The sequence below is a fragment of the Lactuca virosa genome, chromosome 6 (genome assembly GCF_052849685.1).
Source record: "Lactuca virosa cultivar CGN04683 chromosome 6, Lactuca_virosa_CGN04683_v6, whole genome shotgun sequence".
Classification (NCBI taxonomy): domain Eukaryota; kingdom Viridiplantae; phylum Streptophyta; class Magnoliopsida; order Asterales; family Asteraceae; genus Lactuca; species Lactuca virosa.
The window spans coordinates 111168262-111178294 of NC_136431.1; the positions used below are offsets into that span (position 1 = coordinate 111168262).

Below are 10033 nucleotides of genomic sequence, written 5' to 3' on the forward strand. Positions count from 1 at the left end.
CCTACCCAGTAGACAGGAAACTTCAAACGAAAAGCATCGAAGTAGTCTTAGAAGTCAGTAACCACCAAAGTACACCAATAGATCTCATAGGAAAATCATTGTACCGCAGGTCAAGTTCAAGAATAGAGACTAAGAACTCATTAAGTTAATCTATCGCTGCTAAGTGTATACACGAGAGTGGTATATAATTTAGACTTAACAAGATTAAGGATGTGTAATTCCGCCCTATCTCCTGTTCCTTGTTTGGTTGTGGACCTGGGGCAGAGTCACCCATCCGAACGTTTTGTGAAATCTAAATTATATACGACTTGTATACACGATATGATGGTGGATGAGCCAAGTATGAGTCTAATCATGAACTTCAGAGCAAAAGCCTTCATCATATATTCTACCAGGAGGAATTCAATGTGAGACCACGACAATGGGTCGAGCTACTAAATGACTACGAATTTGAAATTCGTTATCATCTTGACAAAGCCAATATAGTAGCTGACACCCTAAGTCGGAAAAAGTACCCAGGTCGTAGAGCCAATCATTGACTATGATAACCCATTCAAATATGTCCACACAAAGTAAGGAGGCTCAACAAGAAGCCTTGAAACCTGAAAATGTGGCAAGTAGAGAAGATAACTAGAACGTGTGAGCGCACAATATTCCAATATCTGTTATCTCCGCTGAGATAATAGAATCATCTCCCAGTTCAGACAGTCACTCAAAAATCTCTGGGAACTAGAGTAGTCATGAGCCCATGTGATCGACTATGGTAAAGAATGGGATACCCATTTACCAATTAGTCGAGTCCTTTATCACGCTAGCATTTAAAGTTGCTCCATTCGAAACCTTTTGTGGTTACAAGTACAGATCCTATCTGCACTGGACTAAATTAGGTAATAAGCAACTAGCTAGAGATCCAATTTCCACACAACACCTTCGCTGATTTGGAATTCATCCGAGAAACTACTAAAAACAAAATACGAATGAGGAAGCGACATAAAGCTTCCAGAGTTAATCAGAGAAGCTACGGCTTCGATAAAAGAAAACCCTTGGAATTCCAGGTTGATGACCTTGTCATATAAAGGTCTCACCCCGGAAGGACAAGATACGCTTGAGAAAGCGTGGAATACTAAATTCAAGGTACATAGGACCATTTGATATTCTTACCAGAATTGGTCTTGTACTTATAAACTTAGACTACCACAAAAACTAAATAACATTCATCCCACCTTTCACATATCAAATCTAAAGAGGTGTCTATCCAATAAAACACTTGTTATTTTACTCGATGAAATCAAGTTAAATAAAAGTCTACACTTTGTAGAAGAACCAATAGAAACCATGGATAGGGAAATCTAAAGAACCAAGCAAAGTCTTATCCCGTTAGTGAAGGTTCGCTGGATTACAAACCGGGGACCTGAATTCACTTGGGAAAGGGAATATTAGACCTAGTCCATGAGTATCACTTTAGACTTAATTTCGGTACGAAATTCCCTCTAACGGGGGGATAATGTGACACCAGTCAAATTTAGGTCAAAAATAAATTGATCAATAATCGTAATTGGGATTAACAAAGTGGTAGAGATTGTAACAAGGTTTCCAAAAATATAAAGAACACTGGAATCCGAGTTATAACGAAGAAGTTATGACCAATCGAAAATCCGTGACAAAACCGGCAAAACACTGTTCAGTGTAAAAAAAAGTGAATTTTCGATAAAAGGCTTTTTAGCCTTAACATTCTAAATGAAAGTTGTAGAATATGTTAAACCGAGAACGTTCATAAAAAGAACGTAAAAATCTGACTTCGTATGAGGAAGTTATGATTTTTCTAAGTTTCAGTTTAGCAGTAGACAACTAAAAATTCGAAATATAAATCGATCGATATTTAGCCGATGCAACTTAAACGAGAATCAAAGGTCTCGTCAAAAGTAGCACAACGGTAAAAAGACAGACGAAAACGGACGTCGGATGAAGAAGTTATGAATTTTTAACGGATTTCCTGTCCCGGTCTGTTAAAAATAATAATATTAAAAATAAATTCAAAATCAGCCGACGAAGTCTAAACGAAAGTTATGATTTTCGCAAGTTCTTGGCACAAAAATCAAGAAAACCTTGAAAACAGGGCAATTTCGCATAGGTGGCTTCGGACACGTCACCCTCGCATGCAGCCTCCACGTGGCGTCTTCTGATTGGACTGCAGTCTCGCGTGGCGCCTTCTGATTCGACCAAAGCCGCGGTCCACTCACCTTCGGACACCTTCGCATGAGACACCCCCGGACACCCCTCAGACACCCCTCGAATCTTCGTGGAGCCTTCCCATTGGACCGAAGTTGGGTCCAGTCCGAAGCTACCACCTGCGAGCCAGCTGTTCGAACCGAAGCCCCCGCCTCGCCACCTGTCCGAACACGCGGCAGCCCCTCCTTGCTTCGGATCCGAGGCTGCGGCCTATATAAGGCATGCGAGACTTCCCGGCTACTTCACCATTTTCACCCCATTTTCACCCTTTTTCACATTTTCCACCCCCGTAAACTTTCTCACGACCCCCCAAGGCCCCGATATCGTGTCTAAAACCCGAAGCAAGCCCCCGAGCCCCGGAATTCTCGAAAAGATACCCTCTTTCCAGTCGAAGTGCTGTCCGCATAAAGCCGGTTTTTACTCAAAAACTCGCGGTTTCTTCGAGAAAGATCATCAATAGAAACGAAACGCTGCCCAAATCACCACTTATCAAGTGAGTTCATACCCCTATAATTTACCTTTTTAATGGTTTTTAAATGCTTTTTAGGGGGGGGGGGGAATACAAGTTTAACACAATATTAAATTGTGTTAATAACTGTATGTGATAATAATCACACAAAGGGTTTCCTTGTGCTTTCAAGGATTACCAAATACTTCCAAAATAACTTAAAGCCATGTTAAATCTTTAAAGTCATGTAAACTCCGTTAAAATTCTTTGAAAAAGGTTTTTAAAACTATTTCAAATTATAAATGCCAAAATCATGTTTATATATGTATAAATATATAAATAAGATTTGAAGGGCTTAGGACTAATGGATTATCTTAATTCCTTTTCCTTGTTTGGATGTGGAATTAAGGTTGTGTTATTTGTCCGAAGGTAGTTTCCTTCTTAATTATATATATATTATACATATATGAGTATAAAAGGTTACTCCTTTCGGTATCATTACCTTTGTATCATGCTGAGCAAAGGTGTTCATCCATGAGAAATCATGCTAATCAGATAGAACATATAAATTATAATAGGTATAATTTATGATTCAGAACTAAATACACAAGTATGATTCACGATTGTATACTTTCCAAGGAAATTACCAACAATTCATTTACCTATACCAATATATGTATAATACTTTTAATATAAGGATAATATATTAAAGAAGTAAAAATACATCATACCGGGTTTGCATTAACAAAGGTACTATACAGAGTACCGAGGTTAGCAAACACGGGGTAATAATACATCATACCGGGTTTGCATTAACAAAGGTACGATACAGAGTACCAGGGTTAGCAATCACGGGGTAATAATACATCGTAAATCTCGTTGAAACAATAAATTTGTGAGACTCTTCATGGTGTACTTATCTAAGTACGACCTTAAGTCCTGACTTATTAACCAGAATCTCTTGTAGGGAGAGCGTGAATTTGTGTATAGATCTATATGAGACTGACAATCCCGCACCTTTACTGTTCGCTACAGTTTGGCCGGCAGGCCTAGGGTGTCAAATATCATACCGTTTCCGACGCCTGAAGAACGTCGCATCAGGCATATCAGTCATATTAGTATGGTTAATATAACTCACATGGATAAAACAACGAGTGAATTACTAAGTAATATACTTCTATTAAAACAGTAAGTAAATATAATTACATCCCGACCAAATATACCTTATGTAGTTTTTACTTACAGTAAAAACTATGTATCATGAAATCAAGTACGGTAAATATACTTGTACTTCTGATTTTGAACATTTAAAACCACAATGCATTATTATGGATAATATAATATTTTCCAGGATTAATACTAAGGTTTTTACTATAGAACTGATATAACTAAGAATACTTTTACAAAGGAAACAGTTTATGGGAATAAACCACTTTTACAAAGGAAACGGTTTATGGGATTAAACCACTTTTACAAATGAAACGGTTTATGGGATTAAACCACTGTTACAAATGAAACGGTTTATGGAATTAAACTACTTATCAAATGGAACTTGGTCATTCAATCTCTTTAAACTAGTATAACACAAAGGACCTTTAGTGGTTAATTCTATAATTCATTAGTTATTACATCAGAGTTATACATAAGTAATATCCGATTGACAGTGAAATGTGTGACTTCCGCCTTACTTCCTGTTCCTTGTTTTTTTGTGGGCTCAGGGCAGATACACCCATTTAACTGTCCATTCGATATTGGGTTATATATAATCAGTATAAACTAAGTAATTACAGAGGGAAACTATTGAGGTTATCAATCTATCACCTCAGGAAATATAGGATTTTCTGGAGGAACCAATGAACTTATCCAAAGAACTTAGGGTATACTTAACAGAACTAAAATACTTATGAACTCACCAGCTTAAATGCTGATCTACTCTTTCCAAATAACTTGTATTATCAGGAATCCAGTAGACAGGTACACTCCCGAAGCTTTTGAGAAGACTACCTAGTACCGTACCACGACTCTTGTCTTCTACTGTACCTACTTTGGTGTTTGAATATGTAATGTTTAAACACTTATGTAAAACTTATACTTATTAATGCAATGGTTGTTTGTACTTTGATTACTATATTGCATGTGTTGTGATACTTACCTGAAGTCCTCCACCCCAGAACGTTTCCGCCGTTCTAGTTTGGGGGTGTGACAATATGACCATTGACACAACAAGTTAGTGATATTTCTAATTAAGCATGAGCATTTTGGGTACACACAAAGCATAATCTAAGCTCAAATGTCAAGGACGATTTATGAGAGACTAGTTTGTTAATTCTGTCTAGTTAGAAACTAGAAAAATTAAGGGGTTTAAGTTGTAATTAATATTTGAATTAGATTATATTAATTATTTTGGAATTCAAATATCTGAATTAGTAGATAAAATAATATAATATTGACCAAAGTTGTAGATATCTTTTAAACTTTTTTGGTGTGTGGTTGTTGAACACAAGAAGGCACAAAAGTGTGTGTTTGTGGCATTACTAACTTTTCTATCAAAATCATTCTTTTCAAGCTAAACAAGAAAATTGTCTAAAAACCCTACTCAATACAACTAAAATGCAATAAAATTCTTCCGGTTAAGATATTTGTTCAATGGACAAGTAAATTAGCATAGAAACCAAATACAATTTCGTTCTCTCACTCCCATACTGAATATTACTATTGTTGATTCTTTCTGAACTCTATTAGCACGTGATATATATTCTCAAAGGCAGTGTACATCTCTTCTCTAACCTACAATAAACACCATAAAAGCTTATAAAAATAAACAACATAAACTATTAAAATATATCAAGAAAAATGCCATATCTCACCTTTGCTCCAGTAAGAACAATTTTCCCAGAAACAAAAATAAGCAACACAATTTTAGGTTGATTCATACGATAAATCAATCCAGGGAATATTTCCGGCTCATACTACACAAAAAACTCAATTAAAATGAATTAAACACAATTAATTATCTAAATTAAGTTGAGCTTGTTTAGTGAAACAATTAAAAAGAAACTTACCCTTGAGAAAGCACCATGAGAGTATGCAAGTCCTTCGAGTCTAATTGGAAATTTCACATCACATGATCCAACTATATTTTGAATCTTAAAATCCTAAAAAATTACACAAAATTATTTAATTGATTGATTTTTTCCGGAAAACAAAGTTTTTGATAAGAGTTTTTACCATAAATTTTGCCGGGAAACCAAGTTTTTGTATAATTCGGGCATACTGGACAAGAATAAAGTATTTAAGCATACAATAAAACAGAAAAAAAATAATAGGAATAGTAACAGTATTTGATTGCTTTAGCCTTTATCTCCAAAAAAAAAAAATTAAATACTAGAATGTTTGATGTTTGTAAAGATTCTGTATTTTTTTTCTTTAAATAAAAAGAGTATAATAATATTCATGTACCTTTCGTGCTGCTAATTTTGATTGTTGTTCACTTTTGGCTCCTGTACAAACCTGAAGAACAACCAAAATACTTTGAATACAAAGGTATTTTCTTGATACTAAGTTATAAATTTACAATCTGTGTACCATATATATATATATATATATATATATATATATATATATATATATATATATATATATATATATATATATATATATATATATATATATGACAATTATGAGAGTCATGTTTGATAAGAGCTTTAGGTAAAAATTTACCATTTTCCCGAAGCAAAGATTAGTGTTGTAGTTTTAGGTTCTCTTATCCTCATAATAAGAGGAGCAAAACGCTGGATTGAGTACACATAAAGAACAATAGTGAATGATGTTGACCAGAGAAAAAAAGGTATCATATTTTTTTAATTAGTTCTTCACCTGATAAAAATATTAATAATTAATTTCCAAAAAAACATCCGAATTTGATTCCAACATTAACAAGTAGCCAAAGAGTACATACCTTAGGGTTGTATTCTGCATTTCGAGCTTGTAATGCTATAGCTTTCAAATCCAATTTTCAGTCTAGATTGACAGTAGACACTATGCTTCTACAAATATATAAAAAACATTGTAAAAATAATCAATGTATGTATTCCCATTCATTTTAAGGAAGAGGTGTTTCTTTATTTTCTCCGATCTTTTGAATCTTGAGATATCCACTCATCATGGAAATTAAAATGCATACTAAGACCACTTTTCTATGATTTTGTTTTACGTGATGTGTCTATATTAGTCTAGATCATGGTTCTAAAAGGCGTGCCAAGGTATGCCATGACGCGCTGCATGGCTACACTGTTTCGAAAGCCTTCATGATTGATATGGTAGGCGTGCCGCATAGTAAAACGGGTCAAGGCGTGCCAAGGCGCGAGTTTTGTTTAAGACACATTTTTTTTGTTTTTTCAGATCGGAAATGACACTATTGAGTTCTTGTTAAGTTTTTGTTATTAGGGGTTGATATAACTATATATTTTATATAAATTTATAATTATGTGATTTCTCTTTTTTATATATAAAAAATTGCCGTCTTAAGTCACGTTTTGAAAAACATCATGATTCGTCATGGATCATACAACTTGAGGTTTGACATTGCCGTCATGTCACGCCTCAGATCATTTAGAACCTTGGTGTAGACTATCAGAAACATATACTTTTATCCTTTGTTTTTTCGTTGCTCAATCATAAAACTTGAACATATATCACACACACACACGTTTAAAGAAGAACCAGTTAAGAAGTTACCAAATAGTAGGGACAACTCCAGATGGGTGTTTGATGAGATCAACCGGTTGGCTACCTTCAAACACTTGATCTGCCATCAATCCCTCCTCCTTATCCCCTTTTTACCTCTACTGTTCAATCAACACCTTCAACAATTGAACTTTTTCTCAATCAAATTAATCTTGCAAAAATAATCATTTCCATAAACCAACTTTCCCAAACCCATATTCGAAGATATTTTAATTTCACAATTCACAAGTTCTTTGATTTACAGACTATTAATAATCTCCCGATTACTGACCACAAAGTATTGATTCTTTAACTATCTGGCCACCCTTTTCAAATTTGAGAACTTAGATTAGGATTTTTGGGAATTTTGAGATGGGTTTCAAAATTAAGCACAAAATGCAAGAGATTGAATTGACAAACGTTGCAAATGATTTGATGGAAGGCGATAGGAATTTAAAAAAAGGTGGTGTTTATAGAAATAAGGGAGATTCGACGAGGTATATATAGAGGAAGGGGTGAGAAGCATTGAACAAATGAACAATATGGGAAACAAGGGTTGGGTCTAGAATATATTGCAGACCATGGAATGATATATAATATAATGCAATATATTTGAAGGTTCTAGAACATACTAACAACCCTTTGATGGTTCAAGAATATACCAGAAGGTCCCGAAATAAAAAAGACATTTCATAAAAACTAGCTGATAAGCTTGTGTAAAATATAAAATGACATGTATAAAAATAAGTCAAATAGTATAAGATAAATACACAACACATTAAATTTAATTAAGTAAATAGTAAAAAACAATTTTCTAACTATTTATGTTTCACTAAAAAAATTTTCATTCCATATGAAAAATATTATAAACAAGTATTAGAGTAGTTATACATTTGTCTATTATACATTTGTCTACGATGTAATATTTTCCTATATGGAAAATGGTGATTAGTTCAAAAATTATAAACAAGTATCAGTCTAGTTATACCTTATGGGGGATTAGGGAAATTGATAGAAAGCGTCTTAATTGCATGATATCTAATATGTGGATACGGTGTCATATATCCTTTTTGGCCAGGGTATCCTTTGTCTATGATGTCATATTTCCCTATATGAAAAAAAGATAAGGAAAAATCAAATTAAAATGACGATTAATTCAAAAATTATAAACAAGTGTCAGAATAGTTATACCTTCCGGGGGCTTAGGAAAACTCATAGAAGGCGTGTCTCAATTGCATGAAGGAATAGTCATGTATCATGTGTCGATCCTTTCCACCCGACAGACAATCACAGGTAGACCCAAAAACTACCACCCAAAAAAAAGTCATATATATATATATATATATATATATATATATATATATATATATATATATATATATATATATATATATATATATATAGGGAATGGTTATTTGGAAAAAAAAAACCCTAAAAAAACCCTAAAAATCATAAAAATGCATAAATAAATACCTAGACATTACAAAACTTTTTTTTTGAATTTTTTTATCAAAAAATCGTAGTTTTTTTGACAATTTCGCTGAAAAAAAAATCAATTTTTTTTTTGTAAAGTTTTTTTTTTCAAAAAAATTTTCAGCGATTTTATGTTAAAAGCTGCGATTTTTTGATAAAAAAATTCAAATTTTTTTTTTGTGATCTCTAAGTATTTTTTATGCATTTTTATGATTTTTAGGGTTTTTTTGTTTTCCATAGAACCTAAACCTATATAGGGAATATATATATATATATATATATATATATATATATATATATATATATATATATATATATATATATATATATATATATATATATATATATATATATATATATTTACTTTATGAGGCAATAGTCATGTTAATGACTCCTTAAGTATAAACAATGGTAGCTTAATCACTTAAGTTTTTCCACGCATCTTTTGAAAATATCTCAAAGAATGTAGTATTATTTGTGATTCGACATATATTACTAGGTAAATATATTTTTGATTTGAAGATATCAAATTATCTAAACATGGTTTTAGGTCTCGAATCACATCCATTAACAATTATATTAACTATAAAGGCCATCAGGAATACCTACAACAAAGGTGTCGTGGTGATGAGCTAGAGGAGGACAACGATTGTGCACACCACCCTGGGGTGGCATTGTGTTTATATGGCACCATGGTCGTTGGTTGCTGTGCTCTTTTATGAGAGGTCGCGTTTCTTATATTTTAGTTCTTCCTTCTTTCTCCTCTTCTCTTCCCATGACAACGTTGTGAGCACACCAACTATGGTGTGGTGTGATTTGGGCCCCACACCCTAGATAAAAAGCATAGTCATATACTCATGATCATGAAAACCTACTTTGAAATCGCTTTTCCCACACTCAGATCATATAAATTGGACAAAGAATAACTTGATTGAACAAGATTATCGACTTATTGAAGCTTGAGGAACCGAATTGAGATACAAGCCCTACAAGATGAAGTGGTTGTATAGAAAACGATTGTTTGGTGGGATATCGAAGCTACTTTTCTGGGAAATCGATTGAAAACTATCATTTTATAGAATTCGATGGTGGATGGAAATCGATATATAGAAATCGATGATTTGGATTATTTTGGAGCTGAGTTTTTTGGGTGCATGG

At 33.4% G+C, this 10033-nt stretch overlaps 1 pseudogene; it reads right to left on the reverse strand.

The window, feature by feature from the left end:
- Nucleotides 1-5389: 5389 nt before the first annotated feature.
- LOC145120170 (TATA-box-binding protein-like) lies at nucleotides 5390-7491 on the reverse strand (annotated as a pseudogene).
- Nucleotides 7492-10033: the final 2542 nt, after the last annotated feature.